The sequence below is a fragment of the Epinephelus moara genome, chromosome 22 (assembly GCF_006386435.1).
Source record: "Epinephelus moara isolate mb chromosome 22, YSFRI_EMoa_1.0, whole genome shotgun sequence".
NCBI classification, from domain to species: Eukaryota; Metazoa; Chordata; class Actinopteri; order Perciformes; family Serranidae; genus Epinephelus; species Epinephelus moara.
The window spans coordinates 2,591,530-2,610,978 of NC_065527.1; the positions used below are offsets into that span (position 1 = coordinate 2,591,530).

Genomic DNA, 19,449 nt, shown 5'->3' on the forward strand with positions numbered 1-19,449 from the left:
GAGGCAGCATAGTTATACTAGCTGGCGTGTTATCGTAATGTGAAAAGTCCGACAATTTCGCAGAACAGGAAAGATGACAGACGCCAGATAGTGCACAAGCAACCTGACGACGGTAATGTTAGCTATGTATGAACTTTTTTTTCCCCGTCTCTTGCTCGGTGGTAGCCATGGCGACGTCTACCCCTCACTGGCAAGTCAGCATCTGAAATCCCTCGCTCCGAAGGGCTAGTTTCATACCCACTACCCCTCGTTATGCCCCCTACCCCTACACGCAAAAAGGAATTGGGACACCACTACCCCTCGCGGGAACGCGCAAATGTAGGGGTAGGGCTAAGGGTGGGTATTGGGACGGGCCCTAAATCACTCCTCCTGTCCTCTGTCTCTCTGCTGATGTAATTCACTGTGTGCAGGTAACATCAGCGCCGGTAGAGAGAGGAGGGGCTAAATACAAAAGCCAGATATTAGCGGGTGTTAGTGTTTTTTTTGGACGGGGCTTTAGCATCCTTTGGGTTTTGCTCACGCACCTCACTTCATTGATATCACTGATGTTTGGTAGATGGGTACCAATGATGTTATGGGCTGTTATAATCACCGGCTGTCGAGCCCTCATGTCCTGGACTGTGCACAAACCAGGCAAGTTTGTAATATTCCCAGTCAGGATGCTTTTACATTTAAATGGCAAATACTTGTACACATCAAGCAGACGCAGACCTTCGTTAACTTTCCCTCCCTCAGAGTCATGTTTCTGGTCGCCACCTTTTAGCCCCTCTGTCTTCTTAGCTGAGAGCTAAACATTTCACCAGCTAGTTGCTAACATTACCTGGGGTTCGGTGCTGGTCAGGTAGCGTACAGTGGCTTTTCAAGCTGTTTTTTTTCCTCTGAAAACAGCCGCCTGCTCTGTCTGGAAACGATGCTCATGAGAGTTTTATGGTTTTGGGCCATAAAACCAGAACAGTAAGCAGAGAGATGCAGGAACGTTGCACAGAGCCGAGGGAAACTGCAGAGTCAGGTAATGATTATCTGTGGCTTCATTACTACAGTTAAATGACCTCTTTCACATCACACATGCTCTCCTGTGTTAATGTAGAAATATTGATTAAAGCTCCTTTAACTAAGTGCTGCGAGTGCTTCAACTTAAAAATCATGAATCATTCCCAGGAGTGGATTTTATTGGGAAAAGAAATTAAAGATGTTGGTAATGAATGTGATTCAGTTTGTGACTGCAGGTTTTTTAAGGTGATGCAGCACAAAACAAGTGAGAGACGTGTGTGTGTGTGTGTAAGTTGATGAAGTAGCAAAAAAGGGGGAATAAGTTTGAGAAAGAGGAACAGGCGAAAGGGGAAGAGTCACGGGTGCAGATAGATGAAGCAAGCTTTAGTCAGGAAAAAAAGGAGACAGAAAAATAAATAAATATAATGATAATTAATAAAATAAAATAAAATAATCTCTTGTTGTCAGGAACAAATGGAGATTGCCTCCAAAGATTTCCATGGTCGCAGACAACACTAGAGTCTGCCGGTTACATCTAGATGGCTCACACACTCTGAATTTGGCCCCTTTAAAAACATTTTATGATTATGAAATCAAAAAAAGAAACTGACGGCAGTGTTGTTTCTTTCAAAAAATGTTTATTGCCGCAAATAAGTGGAGACAAAGTTGCTCACACACCAGTGCACCAAGTGCAATCTCCCATGTGCTCTGCAAAAAACTATCTATTTAAGCTTCACAATCAGCTGTAAAACACATATTTCTCTTCGATCCAAACAAACAGTCTGAGCTTAAAGAGATGAAATGAGGTCAGACCTGCAGAAGAGACGGCACTCTTGTTGTTGAAGGTTGAACAGAAGCCTGTTGTTTGTTTGAACCAGCCGTCGCAAAACTTGAAAGATGTGAAGTGTGACAAAGTGTGACTCTGCCGGGCGTATGCTGTTGATTGGGTGTGTGAAATGGTGTAGGATGTGTCACCTCCAGAGCACCGGCTCTGTCTTTAACAGATGTTATTGACATTTTCAACCAGGACAGGTGCGACCACATGTGGTGAAGAATACTCTGTTTCTGTGTTCTGTGGTAAAACACCAAACATATAAATATATTTACGATTTATTATCAGGAGGGAACTTTTTTCTAGTCCAACTATTTCTGTCATGAAAAATATAATTAGGTACACAAGTGTGGTAGAAACAAAAAAGAAAATGATTTTATGACAACACTTGTTAAGATGAATTTTTTACAGTGCGCTTGTGTACAAAAACATGCTGCAAACAAACAGACACAGATGCTGAAGCAGAGATTCAACCCGACGCCCAGAGGCTCCCATTACTGCAGTGTGAAGTCAGCTGAGGTCATTAGGATGATTTTATGAATACAAACTATTTCAGATGAAGTATTCATGACAAGAGGCTGCGGTCGGACCGGTGATTAGTCCAAGATCTCTTTGTTGGAACGTTTAATTAGTCTCCCACATAATGTGCAGACCTAATACTGCTTTTTAAACACAAAAGAAATAAAAGGCATTGATCGTGAGCGATCAATAGAGCGTTGCCCCGGGGTCTCAGTGTTTGAACATTCATGAACATTTGAGCATTGTAGTTGTAAATTGCTGTTTTTCGGCCCCCCTCTCCTGCGTGCTGTGGGAGAAGCAGGAGCGGCAGAGGGTGAGGGGTGAGCTAAGGTGAGGCGAGGAGGGGGAAGCAGGGTGATGACACCAGAGTGAAACTGAAGGTGTTGGTGCGGAGGACTGGCGCTCTGTGGTTTGGGATTGCTGCTGATGTTGAGTGTGATCTGTCTGTCACTTCGACTCACTGTCAGCAGTGTTTGCCCCCGATAGATGCCTCACCTGCTGCTGGGATCTGGCCCGCGGCGTGGTGAGAAGTGGCACACACACTTTGGTGTCATGTTGGCCAGGGCTGGCTTTTTTGGCTGCGGGCAACACGGGCTACGCCCACTGTTACATTCATGACCAAAATGTTGGAATTACTGCGCTGGTTGCCAGTGGGTGTGTGTGTGTGTGTGTGCACATTTCCTCCTCTCACAGTAACATTACTCTGCTGCCCAGCCGCCCTCGTGCACATGAAAGGATGTTGTCCAATTTAAATGCAAATTTCCTCGTGGCAGGAGACTCAGTGTTTGGCTAACGTTAGCCTGACAGTGCAGATTAATATACAGTTGGTTTGATTATTCATTATTTGATAGATTTTGTTTTTAATTTGATGGTTTTCATTACTGACTGCTACGGAGTCCTGTGAGGGTCAGAGGGAACAAAAACAAAACTGCACAAACGAAGTTCAAATTAAAATTGGTCAAATTAACAGGACACAGTGTTAAACATGCTCTTAACTTGATCATGGACATTCATTCTTGACCTCTGGAAACTACATCTGTTGTGAAATATTCTCAGTCAGACTCGAGGTTCACTCTTGTGGAGCTCTTTACAGAGGTTGTACTCAGGTTGCACCAGGGATAGAAATCGTACGTCTCTGAACTTGTAAGTTCCTTTTATCAGTGGCATTGTGCCTGTCTGACAGTTCAGACTCATCCTGCTGAGCTGCTGCAAACTTGCAACAAGAAGGAAACTGCTAACATTTGTATGTGCGGCCCATGAGGGTCGTAAATGGGCTGAAAAATGGCACTATATGGGATTATCTACGGACAGTGTTGGGCTTGTTACTCTGAATTACTTATTATTTGTTATTATTTTCAAAAGTAATAACACTACTTTACTTATTACTCCCTGCCAACAGTAATTTGTTACACTACTCGTTATATTACATTTCTGTTACATTCCATAAAACTGGTAATTGCATATCTCCCCAAACTCAGATGTGTCTCTGTGTGAATGTCAGGGTGATCATCGCTAAGTGTAGCTAAGGCTAGACAGCTTCTCTTTACCTGGGGTCTTCTGTTGCCTGCGAGCGGTATTTTCCCAAAGATCGGCCCGAAAGACGGAGAGTCACTGATGGAGCAACATTTCATCCACCACATATCCAACCACAAGCTTCATCACGTCTCTGTGTCTGCAGCTGTCCACGATCAAAATCCAGTTTGGGTTGTTTAGCCAGTGTAGACCTGCACAGCCAAGGAGGGCTCACCTTTGGTGGGGTGTATTTCCTGGAGCTTCTCGTTGTTGTGCTGTCAGTCGTAGTAGCCGAGGTGTTTCAGAGCGGAGGTTTGAGGACGTGTTTTTCACAGTAGAAACAGTTAAAGTCTGACTAGCTGCAGCAGCAGAGTTCTTGTCATCTTTCCTCCTGACATAATCAATGTAATGGGAATATTTCCAGACGCTAAGGTAACATTTCCAACTAGCTTGCTGCTTCATGACGTGCATGCGCAGCGTGATGATTACTAATATGAGTCCACTGATGTGACTGCTGTATTTAAAGTCAGTAGTGATGTGACAACAAAAATAATGTTGTAACAAGTTGTTTGGTTTTGGAGTAACTGTAATATTATTACTGGAGTCTCATTAGTAATTAGTTACACTAGTCGTTACTGGAAAAAACGCGTTACTGCCGAACACTGTCCACGGGTTCCACATGACTTATGCTAGGGTTACGTGTTTATCAAGTGCGTATGGGCCCAAAATGGACGTCTTATCTGGGGTATCTTTGGTAACCCCACCTATGTGGGCAGCTGGCATGGGGCCAATATGGAACCCATGGACAATCCAATCTTCAGCCCATGCACGACCCAAATTGATCCCACATACAAGGAAAGAGAAATACAGTACAAACAAGGATGATAAAGCTGAATAATGGTGAACATAAACATTGACTACCATGCAGTCGACAATGACGCAGTGAAACTGTACGCAGTGATACAGTAGTGTGATGGAGCAAAGTGCAAAGGGTGTTGGAATAAATATGGGAGTGTTGGTGTAACAGGATGCTCTCTTGTTTATCAGTAAAGTGTAACTACACTACAGACTGGATTCCCTACTCACAGTGACAAACAGAGTGACGGATGACTCATGAACAGATCCACCGTATGTGTTCAATGCACATTGGCAGCTCTGTGTTTTATATACATCTGGTGTATGAGACGTTTGTTCCGTCACTGTGCAACATTTTGATCAAGACATCTGTCGTCCTCATCCAGGAGCCGTCTCACCGTCACATGATAGACTACAACACACTGAGCGCACAACAACTGGAGTCAAATCCCGTACATGTGCACACACTTACATACTCAGCCATTAAAGCTGCATCTGTAATGTAGAGCAGCACTGAGCTTCATGATCAAACACAAGCACAGTCGCTCTCAATAAACAATTGAGAGACTTATATGAGGAACTGATGATGGCCAGTGTTGGGAAAGATACTTTGAAAACACAGCTTTGCAAGCTACCAATTACTTTACACTGGAAGAAGCTGGACTACAGCGAAGCTGCCCGAGGATTGATTCATCGTGGAAATGGGAAAGAAAGAGCGTACCAAACTGAACTGAACTGGCCCATACTGCTCTGTGGAAGCAGGGCTTATAGTGGAGGGTGAACAACACGAACTGGGTGCTCATCATTAGCAGTAGCAGTACGCATCAGGTGGTTATGCTAATGCTAACATTACACCAACAAGCTGCTAGGAATTGCACTAACGTTGGCATGCTGCTCCCAGTAGTTAGTGATGTAGGATTTGACTTGGTGTCACTTTGTGTTGCTCTTTTGGAGCCGGCATAATGCACTGTAATGTTGTAAAGGCTTGCTGCAGATAGAGAACAGCAGGTGAGATCGAAACAAGGTGGCATTACAGTGTTCCCTGGGTAGCCTCCGTAGCACCCCCAGTGCCCCAGATGATGCTGTTTATTAGGGCCTAGAGGACTTGATATGGAGCAGAGAGAAAAGAGTACCAGCAGTTTGTAAGAAGAGTCAGTGCGCAAGGAAAAGTCAGGGTACACTCAAGAGTAAAGTAGAGTATGCCGAGAGTAACGGCCTACTGTAAGCACTGCATGTGGAGTTTCAGCTTCTTTCCACCTCTCTGTGGGTCATTTGTATCAGTTCAGTTCAGTTCAGTTGTGCAGCAGTAAATACAAAGAACACCTCTGTGTCGATGCCTGTGTGTGAAAATGGATGTTGTTGTTTTTAATCTGTCAGCAGACTTATTCCATCTTTACAGCTCCTGAGATCCATCAGAAATACAAGCAGTAATGTGCAGAGGATAGGCCGTTCTGCATTTTTTTCAGTCAAACTAAACGAAGGTCGAAGTTAATATTCCGAGATCAAGATCACTTACGCTGGACTTATTTTCTGAGCTGGGTGATCCTGTAGAAATGCCACAGCTGAACTGCGTCTCCTTCCTCTGCTGATTACATCCAGAGTCCAGGTGCTGACTGTGTGATGAGCTGCTGCCTCAGTAAATAAATTAAATACACACACAGTGAGAACCACAGCGCACATTTGCACCTCGCCATTTTTTAAGATAAATGCAGCCCTCAGTATTTTTAGGCACCAGAACACAACTGATAGCCGGCTGTACTCGCCACAACATCCTGTAAGGTCACTTCCTACTGCAACATTAACTTAACACCTATTTAAGAGCACAAATGGCTCATTTAAAGTGATGAAGATTTCAGATTCCCCCTGCAGAGTTTTAGAGTCTGCTGCTCCACAGTCTGACAAAAGTTCTGCTGGGTGTTTGATGCTGCTTTGACTGATTTGGCATCCCGGTCCTCTCCTAATGATGATGTTTTACAATTAGCTGTGAAAACTGTGCGAATGTTTTCCCCTCGTCTTGGCAACTGTTCTCTTTGGCAAAGTGCACTATGTTTAGAGAGTGTGTTCTCGGCCAAATCAACATTTATGATAGACTATCCCAGATGGGATGTTGCAGATGGTCGCATGATCTGGCCTCTACTGGGACAGTTTCAGTCCTACCCAAACAGTGTGCAATAATCATTTGTGAAAAATATTAGTCTTCGCATGGAAGTGTGTGTGTGTGTGTGTGTGTTGTATTGTTTCAACCTCCTCTGCAATCAATAACGATAATACAACTGTGAGTTTCTGAGACAGTCAGGTGTTTTCTTACTTTCCTGCGCCAGAAATACTGTCAGCTTCAGACTCACACATCCTGTATCACTTCTCCTCTGCACCATCTTCATGCAACACAGTTATAATTGCACACACACACACACACACACACACACACACACACAAACGCACGCACAGACAGAATCATTCATATCCGTTCAGACGTTTACTGCAGCTGTTATGTTTGTGGCACAGCCTAACTGCAGCGTTAATCATTTCTGCATGGTGGAGAAATCCGCCCATCCCTCTCACCCATCTCACAATTAATCCACATCCACCACGCTTGGAAGGGTTAACACCGCGAGACGACAAATTATTCCCAACCGTCCAGGAACCCGTGTAAGTGCCTCTCCGCCGCCGCACGGATTGATCGATTGCTTTGTTTATCAGTCATAAAACTATTAACAATCAATCTTTTTTAGCCCCTTTTCTTCCATCTCTCTTCCCGGAGCAGTTTTGTATATGGATGATTATACATTCATTAATGCACGGCTAGTTGTGCGTTAGTCAAATGATCCATGTGCGACTGGGATGCAGTGAACACAGATTACTGCACAGATGCCCATTGAGGAATCTTTTAATTAACAGCATGGTTTACGTCTCAGAGAGGACCTCTTTGTGTCGGGGGGAGCGATGGAGGCTCGGAGTGAAGGATGGAGATGGAGATGGAGGAGGGAGGGAGGGGGTGACCCAATTCTCAAGGGAGCTGATTGAACATGACAGCAATAAAAATAAAATGCTGAGACCTTATGCGTGAGCTGTAACAGGATCTGTTCAGCAGAAGTTCAGCGTGACCCTGCCGGGGTCAGACACCATCTTTGATTTTTTTTTTTTTGAACTGCAGCTTTAGCTCGGAGCCACGGCTCTGCTCTGTGGATCGACTCCAAGTTTCAATCTGTTGCATAATGTGTCAGCACACTGCGGAGAGGAGAGAAAAAACACTTGTTGTTTTTGTCTGTGTACTTCAGCTCTTTGCATCTTTGAAGGACATGCGCTCGGATTGTTGTTTCTTCAGTATGTACACGCTGGCTGTCCATCCTCCTGCTGCCCGAACCTCCACTGGCATTGAATAATACATCCAGACATGCTGTCAGAGATCAGTTGACCCTGAAACTATTGGATTTCACATTAAAAGCCCCAGTGCTGCAGATGAGTGCAGAGTTCTGCAGACAGTTTTGTTAATCTATGCTCAGACCTTGCCTGAGGGTGCGCGGTGGTGAGGTAAACGTGGCTTGAGTTATGGCACATATATCCATCCAATTACTGAACTTCAGTGTTTTGACCGTGCAAATGAAAGACGAGGGATCCTGAAAACACACACACACACACACACACACACACACACACACACTCGTGAGTGCTCAGGGCAGTGTTTTGTGTACTTTTTTAAAAGATGAGGCCAAACTGCACCAAGGCTAGCATGGAGCTGGCAATAGCCTGGGGTTTAAACTTTTATTTACTTTTATTAAAGCGAGCATCACCCCACAGCCTGTACGCACCGTTGACTAACAGCTCACACCGGGTAATCCCTCCCTACTCGCTTGGAAGCTCTCATAACCGTGTCCTTATTGGAGACTGTGTTCCTTTGGATAGCATTAATTATTGACACTAATGCTCAAGTCTTTGCCTCAGCCAGAGTGTCATAATCACTGGGCGCAGATAGAAATAAAAGATTCATCAGTGTGGTGTTGTACTGATGAAAAGCGTTCTTATTGAAGGTAGCATGCCAAGGCTCTGTTTAGGAAGAACAGATGAGCCAAAGAGAGACAGAGACACAGAGTGTGTGTGTGTGTGTGTGTGTGTGTGTGTGTGTGTGTGTGTCTGTGTGTCTGTGTCTGTGTATTCCAGTAGGGATTAGATAACACGAGTTCATCAGGTTTACCGTTATGTTTCCTCCCTGAGGCGGATGTGCTGGCATTTATGTCTGTGGATGACTCTCTCACACACACGCACACGCACACGCACACGCACACGCACACACACACACTCTAACCTCACTTAACCAGCTGACCTCCCTCCCTCTGCCGTCAGCTCGGCAGCAAAGACACAACAAATAACATGTAATGTCATTTGCCATCCCTCCTCCTCTCTTCTTCTTCTGCTCGTCTGTTAACAGTGTAAATTGAGGTAAATGTAATCTGGAGGCTCGTGTGCCGCCGCTGCAGATGATGATCTACGACCGCTGCCGTCCTGGATTGGTGATGTTTGTTTCTGGTGCGATTACCCTGCAGTCCTGGTTTGAAGCAACTTCACTTCAGCTGCCTCGACTGCGACTTAATGTCTCCGCACCAGTGGTAGCCTTGGTCGGAGGCATGACGTGTACGGGTTGTATGCCTGTACGTATGTTCATCCCTCCTTACGTGTCTGTCCCATTCTTGTGAACACAATAACACCTCAGATTTGGCACAAATGTCAACTCGGACTCAACGATAAAGTGATTTGATTTCGGTGGTCACAGGTCAAGGTCACTGTGACATTGACATTCTTTTGAATGCAATAACTTAAGAACAACTTTTGGGAGTTTTTTCAAATTTGACACAAACGTCCCTTTGGCCTCATTGATGAAGTGATTAGAATATGGGGGTCAAAGGTCAAGGTCACTGTGACATAACATTAATTCTTATGAACATAATATCTCAAGAAAGCTTTGAGGGAATTTCCTCAGATATGGCACAAACGTCCACCTGGACTCAACAATTAACTGATTCGATTTTGATGGTCACAGGTCGAGGTCACTGTGACATTGCATCCATCATCCATCTCATTCTCGCTAAAGCAATATCACATCTTGAGGGAATTTTTTTCAAATTTGGCACAAACATACACGTGGACTCAACAGTGAACTGATTAGATTTTAGATGGTGAAAAGTCAAAGGTCAGTTTGACCTTGCATATGTCTCATTCTTATGAACGCAATATCTCAAGAAGGGCTTGAGGGAATTTCCTCAGATTTGGCACAAACATCCACTTGGACTCAACAATGAAGTGATTCAATTTTGGTAGTAACAGGTCGAAGTCACTCTTGCATCCGTCTCATTCGTGCGCATGCAATAACTCAAAAACAGCTTGAGGGAATTTCTTCAAATTTGGCACAAACATCCACTCAGGTTCAGTGGTCAAAGGTCAAGGTTGCTGTGGCCTTGCATACATCTCATTCTTATGAATACAATATCTCAACAAGGCCTTGAGGGAATTTCCTCAGATTTGGCACAAGCGTCCACTTGCACTCAACAATTAAGTGATTGGATTTTGGTGGTCACAAGTCAAGGTCACTGGGACCTTGGATCCATCTCATTCTCGCTAATGCAGTATCTGAAGAACACCTTGAGGGAATTCTTCAAATTGGGCACAAACGTCCACTTGAACTCAATGACGAACTGAGGTAAAAGGTCAAGGTTCCTATAACAGGGTCTGTTGCATTCTCATGAATGTGATACCTAGAGAACAACTTGAAGGAGTTTCCTCAAATTTGGCACAAACGGTTACTTGGACTCAAGAATAACCAGATTAGAAGAGGGTGGTCAAAGGTCAAGAGGGTGGTCAAAGGTCAAAAGTCACCGTGACCTTACAAAACATAGGTTTAGCTGTAGCTCAAGAATTCATATGCTAATTATGACAAAACTTGTGACAGGTTAAAATAATGAAGTGATGACATTTTATATCCAAAAGGTCAAAGGTCATTCACTGTGACATCATCATGATCTGCAGAAAACACTGGCCATTATTTAAAGCTTATCTCAGGAACAGAAGGAGAGACAGTGAATGGGTGACACTAATCGTGTGTGTTCACCTTGAAACAAAGATCTGTGCTGGCGGGGAAAGTGTGTCTGACGCCTTCGTGTTTTCACAGACATAAAAACTCAAGTGCAGCTTGACTGGTTCGCGGAGGCACACAGCTGCGAGGCGGTAATTGTAGTTCTTATTGGCGTCGTGTCATCGGGAAGAAAGACAAGAGCAAAGTGATAGAGATTAAAAAACAAGACAGAAAGGCAAAGGAGAGCAGGGATGGTGAGTTTGGTGAGAATCACAGAGTGTGGAATAAAAGCTGGGGAGAGCGTCGAGCAGGCGTGTTCTTCTTCTGGCAGCAGACAAGCTGGTAATTAAAAGTATGGGAAACTCCTGTGAGGGATACGCACAGATCTGACGATTCAGAGAGAGGGATCAACAAATGTTATTGGACCGTATGGAATATTTAGCGCGCACGGCTGCTTCTGATGCTGATTCAATCATCTGTTTCTTTTTGTTTTCACTCCCCTCATCTCTTATGCTTTCTGATTTGTTTGCAGCTAAAGGCTATCGCTCTGTTTCGACTCTGTTACATTTTCCTCCTTAAAAACTTTATCAGAAAATAATCACACAACTTTCCTCGCCTCTCAGAACCTCACAGCTCAGTGTGAACCTGTCTCGCTGCCGCCGTTTACCGCTCTGACTTCTGACTCGTGCGAGGCTAAAGTGTGTCGCAATAAGGGAGAGCTACAGTGAATGGTGGCAGCTAAAGAGGTGCAGGGCTTAGCCGATCAGTAAGACACAAACTCCTCACACCAGCGAGATTTCAGCCCCAGCTTAAAGGCTTCGGGGGAATGGATTTGGACTAACATCACATGAAATTGCTTCTTCAAAGTCTCCTTATCTAGGCACGGGGAAAATCTCAAAATGGTTTTGCAAGTGGTTTTACCGCTAAAAAACATGCAATCACGTTTCACACTTTTAAATTACATACTTAGCTATTTTCTTTAGCAGGGCAGAGGGTCAAGTGCTTAAAGATTTGTCCCCTTTCAGTCTCTTTCATAAAGGTGCAGTATTCGTGTTATCTTACTTTTACAGCCAGACGACTGCCCATTCTAAAAATGCATATTTCTGGCAGATGAATACTGATGAGCGTTACAGACATACATGAACACACACACACATGTACACACACACACACACACACACACACACACACACACACACGTATGGTGGTGTAGTCCCTGTGTGATTGAAATTGTGCAGAAAAACAAACCCTGAAAGGGATGATGGGACTCAGTTCCCATCTGAGAGACTTAAACTTGACTAATCTGATAAGTAGAGCGCTGGAACCAGCACTGTAAGCTGACTGTTGTTTGTTCACCTGAAATATGGGACATCAGCAGTATTTATAGTTAAAGCCACGATTTCTGCGTGCTTGACAGTCCCGTCTCCCAAAGGATGCCAGACATGCTCACATATGGAGAAATGGAGTCACACATGCAGTTCATGTGATGAAATTGAGAAATGAAGTCATGCGTCGCTGTTGCAGCAACAACCACAGGGGAGGTCTTCATCCTCATTACAGGTGTGATGGTGATGTGGCTATGTATGTGGCACTGGCATCATCACAGGTGCTATTATCAAGGTGGTGATTGGCCTCATGGGTAAGAGTGATTTTACACATCACACATCCCAACAAGTGAACAGTGTGGAAGAAATGTTTCAGAATCATGAAAAGGTATATCCTACTGAGTAGACAAAGTATTTTGATCGTCAGTCTGATGTTGAATGTCAGATTTAAGCTCCTGTGTATCTGGATGTGACGGCGGTCCTGTTACATAAGGACTCTGGTGTATAAAAGGGGTCCTGGGAACATCCAGCGAAGTCCGGCCGTGAAGATTTTCAGCCATCCAGGTCAGAGCTGTTTCACAAATTATCAGCCACAGGCAGACCCACAGGCAGTTTCACAACATTTCACACCTGACAGTATTTCATGGGGCCACAGTTTCATAAGCGCCTCGTGACCTTAATGACTCACATGTGACTTCAGCCAAACTCTCATGCGACATAACAGTGTTGATAACCATCACAGACTCCCCATCTGTCTGTAAAGCCTCCAACAATCAACAGCACCAATCTGCATGTGTGGTTTTCTTTTCTCAGTACTTGTGCATATGAAGCAACGTCCAGGAAAGGTCTTCATGGAGGGAAAACCAACCCGAACCCAATGAAGTTGAAGAGTACTCCACCAGTTTAGAACCCTCTTGCTGTGTGAGGCGACAGTGCTAACCACTGTAACACCGTGCCACCAGTGAGAGTTGATATATCAAAATCAAAATGAAAACTTGTAATAATAAAAGCTTGTCTGTGTGTGCTAACTCAGCTTCATCTACTTTTTCCATCAATGCATATATCAAGGCAAAATATTAGAATCTCAGCTGCTTTTTATAACCTTTTAAAATTGTAAAACTTAGCTATGATGGTACGTGATAAAATAAAGTTAACATCCATGTGTGGAGATATGATAAAACTGACTGTGTTAGACCATGGATACAAACAGTTCGCCGAATATCAAGACTTCATAGTCGAATTAATAGTTTCAGAGAAAGTTTTGAATCGAGGTTAATGAACGTTTGTTGGCCGTTCTGTTGACATCAATTACTGTAGTCTTTTGTAGGCTGTGGAGAAACTTTGTGAAAATCATTTTTACCCTCTGCTGTCGATGCTAGAGTTAAGGCCATGTTTACACGAAAACAGAATTGTTTCTCATTTTCGTTTTGAAAAAAGTTTCGCGTTTAGACGACGTTTTGAAAACAATCACCATGCACACAGATTCGCAAAAATGACCAAAAACGCTGCAGTATACATGCCAGGCCAGTAGTTGGCGGTGTGACGCTTACGCTTCCTTCTACATTCACGAATGTTTGTCTGAACAGACGACGAGGTGGAGTTGCTACAGTAAATCTACACTATGATGGGGAAGCGCTGATAAATTCAACAGGGTGAGCAGCACAAGCAGAGCTTGGGAGTCCGCCATTGTTGTTGTGATGGTTGACTTTCTCGCGCACCCCTAGTGACTGGCAGCGTAATGCGCATGTGCGAAAAGTCTCCGTTTTCAGAGGAACTGCATATTGCAAGTTTACATGACAACGGAGCCATTTTCAAAACGTTGCATTTTCAGGCACCCAAACGCTGCTGTCGTGTAAACGATCGGCCAAAACGCAACTAAAGTTGACTGTTTTCAGTTGAAATTGTTGTCGTATAAACGGGACCTAATTTAAGATTAAGTTTCTGGTGTAGCCGGTCCAGTCTGGTGTGCGAGCTTAAACCGGTTTTATTTAATGCAATTCAGCAATTCAGTCGTATAAACGGGACCTAAGTTAAGATTAAGTTTCTGGTGTAGCCGGTCCAGTCTGGTGTGCGAGCTTAAACCGGTTTTATTTAATGCAATTCAGCTGAACCAGCATTTGTTATTACGACACGTTCTGGCAAATTAAAAAGTAGCCTACATGAGCAACCTGTGCTGATGGCATCACAGCGTAGCAGTTAGATTAACATAACAATATGTTTATTAATGAACAAATGGAGCCACTAGTGTCTGACAGGATGTGTGCACATTACCGCCGAGCCCAGGCCGCTGTCAGCAACATGAAGGAGATCAAACTTCAGTAGACGTTTGGAGGGGCAGAGCAGTTAACGCTGTGTTAGTTTTCTAGAAAGTTCATGTGATTTTTGGGGTGACAAGGAAACATGACAGTCTCTCAAGAAAACTAAAACTGTACCTATGACAACAATTTGGATTATCAAGCATTGTTTTGAGCTAAATTTTCATTGGATGCTGTGTTTCTATCGTCTGATTCATGGAGTTGACATAAGGACTTATCGATACCTTCTTATTTCATTACAGAAACCTAAAGACAGCAGCAGCTGGATGAAGAGAGATCACCAGGGAGCTGGACGTTTCTGGTAAGCTATATGACGATGGCTAATAACACACTGAGCTGCATGTTGTTGACTATGTTTTATGTTATTTCCAGTAATTATCACAACATAAAACATGTCTCCTCTTTGAAAAAGTAACGTTACAAATACATCTCCAGTATGATCTCGAGCACACAGCTGATAGCTGAGTGGTTTGTTTACATGACACAACACAAGTGCCGAGTTGGATGGATTAAATATGGACAAAATATTAACAGACGCTCGGTCTGTTAAGACATTGCGTCCATGGTGGGACACTTGGTACAATTCGGTTTACCTTTCCGATCCAGTGTTTGGCTTGTGGTCAAATTAGTTTGAACTTCTTCCACTTTCGGAGCGCACAGTGTAAAAGCCTCGATGCAGCCCCACTACCGACGCCTGAATCTCTGCTGGCAGTCACAGACTAACTAATGGAAAATAGTTTTGTGGTGGTTATGGCATTAAGATATACCTGAACATTAGACACATTGACATACAGACCTGAGACCAGTGGCAGTAAAACAAGACGCCACCCAACAAGATGAGTGTAATTCGGACACGTTCCCTGAGTGGACCTGTGGAGACCTTGAAAGTCCAAAAACCCGAAGAGCTACACTGATACTGTACAGTAATGAAATGATAAGATGAAGGTGAGAAGAATTTGAAATGGAGTTTATGTGATAAATTATAAAAATGATCAGTCTGACAGAACTGAAGTATCCCATCTATCACAAACTGTATATCTTAAGATAGAGTATGCAGACAGAGATTTATTAGCACTAATCTCTGTTACACACACCAGGCCTCTCAGACAGCATTTGGCCAGACGATGTTCGGTCGTCTTATACTTAGCACTTATTGATCCTGGCTGACTGGACCGATGCCCATGGGCCTCGAAGCCAAAACACCCTCCAACAGTTAAATTTTCAGGGCTGAATACAGACAGTGAAAAGACGTCCTGCTGATGACCTCCAAAGAAGAAATCAGGGGCTTGTGCCTAAATTACAGGGCATCCTGATTAACAACACTTTTTCCTTCTTAATCAAGCGAATGTCAAAAAACATGCTCACCATTTGGACTCTCATCGTAACTACTGTCATTGGATGATGTAACGTCCTAGATATAGTTGACCTAAACAATATCAGTTCCATTTTGAGACCATTTTATGCCACTGGTGTAATGATAATATTACAGCATCATGATGCACCTTTCAAAGAGCAATGGACAAGTTAATGAACACCTGTTCACATAGGAAAGTGTCTATAAAGTCATAGGACCTTGACAGGAGAGCCCAGAAATATTCAGTTTGAGATCTGACATTTTGCCAACAAAAATAAAAACAAATGATGCCTCTTGCAGTTAACAGCCAAGCCTAGCGATGCTCCGGGAGCACCCATAGATTTCTAATAATACCTAGATACCGGAGCCAAGATGGCGCCTATTCATTCCTATGGAGTTGCTCCCCTGGCGCATACGCCAAAAAAGTTTGTCGCATCTGGGTTTACTTCAGCAGTGTGTGTCCCACTGAATATGCACAGCTGTGTTTCTCCCGCTGGCCCCACTCGAGTTCCTGCTCATAATCATAATTGACCTATGGCTAAGCCACGCCCCCCTCCACTCACTTGGACAAACTATCAACATTCAGTGACCGGCGCTATGGCAGGTGTCACAGTACACGGCATTTCACAGGAGGCAACTGATGATTTTTGGGGACATAACGATCAGATGTCATTGAGAAGTAACCAAAAGGGCCTAAACTACGCATTGGAGGGATATATTCATCATTTTATTGTTGAGAAGGTCGATGAAAAGCTTAAATTACAAGCCAAAATTTACAGGTCACAGTGTACGCTTGTGAACCGCATCTGGTTGCCGTCACCATCAAAGACAACAAGTTAAAGTGCCACTGAAGTTAAGGTTTTTGGCTCAGAATATGAGAAAAGGATAACGGCCTTTTTACCATCTTTACCAAGAGTGTCTCTCCGTTAGTTTGGTGCTACAGTATTTACACTGAATCATTCAGCATAACGTTTGCCAACCTTTGTTATCTCTGCCATTACAGATAAGTTAATGAAGCTAAGCTCCAGAAGTTAACGTTAGCTTAACTAGAGCCCTTTGGACAACAGCTAACAATGATGTACGATCACCAAAGTACAAAACTAGAACAAAATAGGCTAATGAACTCCCAGCAAACAAGGTGACATGATGAACAACGCAGCTAGGAGCTAACGTTAGGCTAACTTTAGCTAACGTTAGCTAGAGATGTTAAAGATAACTTTATATTTCTTTCCAGCAAAGTGACAATATGTTGCCTCAAACACAATGTTGACTTACCTTAGAACAGATGTAGACATCATTGTTAATCTTATTCACGTTGAGTTGATGTTGTGGTCTAACGTTACCACACAACTTTATCCAAAGGAGACACTTTTCTCGGTTGAGATGTGGTTTAAAGTGTAAAAAATACACCTGGTCGCCCAGCCTCTCAGGATACCTTGTGTCAGAGTTGCATGTACCCCATGCACACCGTTTGACCATTTTTAAACTTCAAATCTCAGAAAAAGCTCATAAAACCGAACAAACTGCCTTTCTGTAATGCATTTCAATGGACGTCCAGGCTATACGCACTGTGATTGGCTCATTGCGTTTGAGGGCGGGACTTAGCCATAGGTCAATTGAAAGAATCATAATCAACCTTGTTTGCAGTTCGATGTGTCCTGTCAATAGTTTTACAGACGTCTCTTTTAAGTAGGAAGTCTATGGAGAAAATGCTTTTTGGGCCGCAGGGGATTTTTTCGTTGCCATACCGCAAGTGGCCACTGGGGAAAACTGGCTACAAGGCTGAGCAGCGTTCCTGCAGGCCTGTGAATCACTATTTAATTTTTCAAAAAATATGATAATAATTCTTCAGGGGGTGCAGTTAGTTACAGTGCGGGCTCCATGATTACTCCGACAGTTTGTCGGACCATCACAAAGGGGCGGGGCTTAGTGAACTGGCTCTCGTCTGGCACTAAACTCCGTTCAACTCTCCCCGTTTGTCCTTAGTACTTGTTTATTTTCCGTGTTGTTTACCTCTGTCTCAACGTTACTGCACCGTTCACTTTTTCAATTTCCATCTGTAACCTCTGTGTTTACTGTCTCTTCAAAATAAAAGCACCTCCATGTTCAAAGGAAATAACAAAATAAAGGCAACAATAATACATTGCTAGTGCGAATTTAACACGTCAGCTGCTGAACATTGGGGTCATTTACAGCCTGTGTTTCAGCCATGATGGCTGTGGCTGCTTACACACGCTTTTGGGTCACTTGTATTTCCAGGACAGAGCCACCACACAGAGCTCCAACAGGAAATGTACACACTCTAAAGATCTGGTTGTAGTCCTTATTGTGAAATAGGAACCAGAGGCTGAACGAGGCAAACTGACATTTCATGTATGAAGATGAGATATGAAATATGATCTGAACATGATGAAGTTGTTAGATTCTTGCAGCATGTCTGACACAGCTTCAGTCACCACTGAGTCGCAGCTTTGGTGTGGCTGCACAGAGAGCAGCAGCAGTGATTACAGAGAGAAGGAGGCTAATCCAGGGAGGATCTGGTTACTATCACATCATTCACTCCATCTAACAGCAGGACTCTCTCTGTCTCTCTCCCTCCCTCTGTCTCTCTCTCTCTGTGGTTATATATGTATCACAGATTCAGATACAACATGACTCACCACTCCTCCGCCGTCCTCTGCTCTTCAACTCTTTTCATCCTAAACTGGTGAGCTCAAATGATTCTTAAAAAAATATAAAGACAGAAAATAAGGAGACACAGAAGGAAAAAAATGCATTTTGATAAACACACACTAACAGTCACTCAGACACAACAACACACACACATGAACACACTCCAGGGTGTAGCCCTCCCATTGGCTTAACATGTTGAATAACCTGTGTTGCATAACTGAGGTCAGATATAAAAAGAGGCACATCATCCCCTAAGACACACACTCACTCACTCACTCACTCACTCACTCACTCACTCACTCATTTCATGCTCTATGTGGGTCACAGAGTGCGAGAGAAATAATAACACAGAAGTCATTTTAGATTACATAGCTGAGATCAATAGCCCTCACTGTCTGAGCATGAAAGCTTCATTTTGCCCTGAAAAGGGCCGATTGTGGACGGGATTGACTGTTTTATGGCATGATGATGATGTTGCGTCCCACACACACACACACACACACACACACACACACTGTACTGCACAGCATACATCATGGAGACACAGTCATCAAATAGTGGAGAGGAGAACAGAAGACGTGAAGACTGTTAAACAGGACACAGACACACTTCATACAGACAATCACACCGAGGCATGAAAATACATTTACACTGACAAAAGGGTATTGATAAAAGGTCAACATCGGGTCCATGATATAATATGTCTCGTTTGGTCACATGAGGAAGGCACACACATTTATATCACACATGTTAAGCACACAGCACAAAGAGATTAAAGGAATAACTCGACTTTTAGGACTTCAGGAGAGTTAGAGGAAAAGATCAGAAGTACTGATCGAGAAAGGTTGGTCAGAATTTAGGAACCTTTCTGATCTCATTTTATTTCTTCAGCCCCGTTTCCACCAGCAGTAAGCCTTCAGACATGGTACCTAGACCCTCGGTCTGTTCAGACAGTCCTCTTAAATGTGGGCGGGGTTGTTGTCACTCACTGCTCCGTCCAGCACTCGCTG

At 43.6% G+C, this 19,449-nt stretch overlaps 1 protein-coding gene and 1 long non-coding RNA gene across 3 annotated transcripts in view; both read left to right on the plus strand.

Moving 5' to 3' along the window:
* Positions 1–19,449, plus strand: part of LOC126384516 (uncharacterized) — a 632,363-nt gene that overhangs the window by 337,446 nt on the left and 275,468 nt on the right. The window lies entirely within an intron of this gene.
* The window catches only part of nrsn1l (neurensin 1-like), a 113,881-nt gene that overhangs the window by 19,547 nt on the left and 74,885 nt on the right, over positions 1–19,449 (plus strand). Inside the window, exon 2 of the mRNA XM_050035583.1 lies at positions 14,655–14,713. The gene's annotated coding sequence lies outside the window, so the exon portion shown is untranslated. The remainder of the gene's footprint in view (positions 1–14,654; positions 14,714–19,449) is intronic.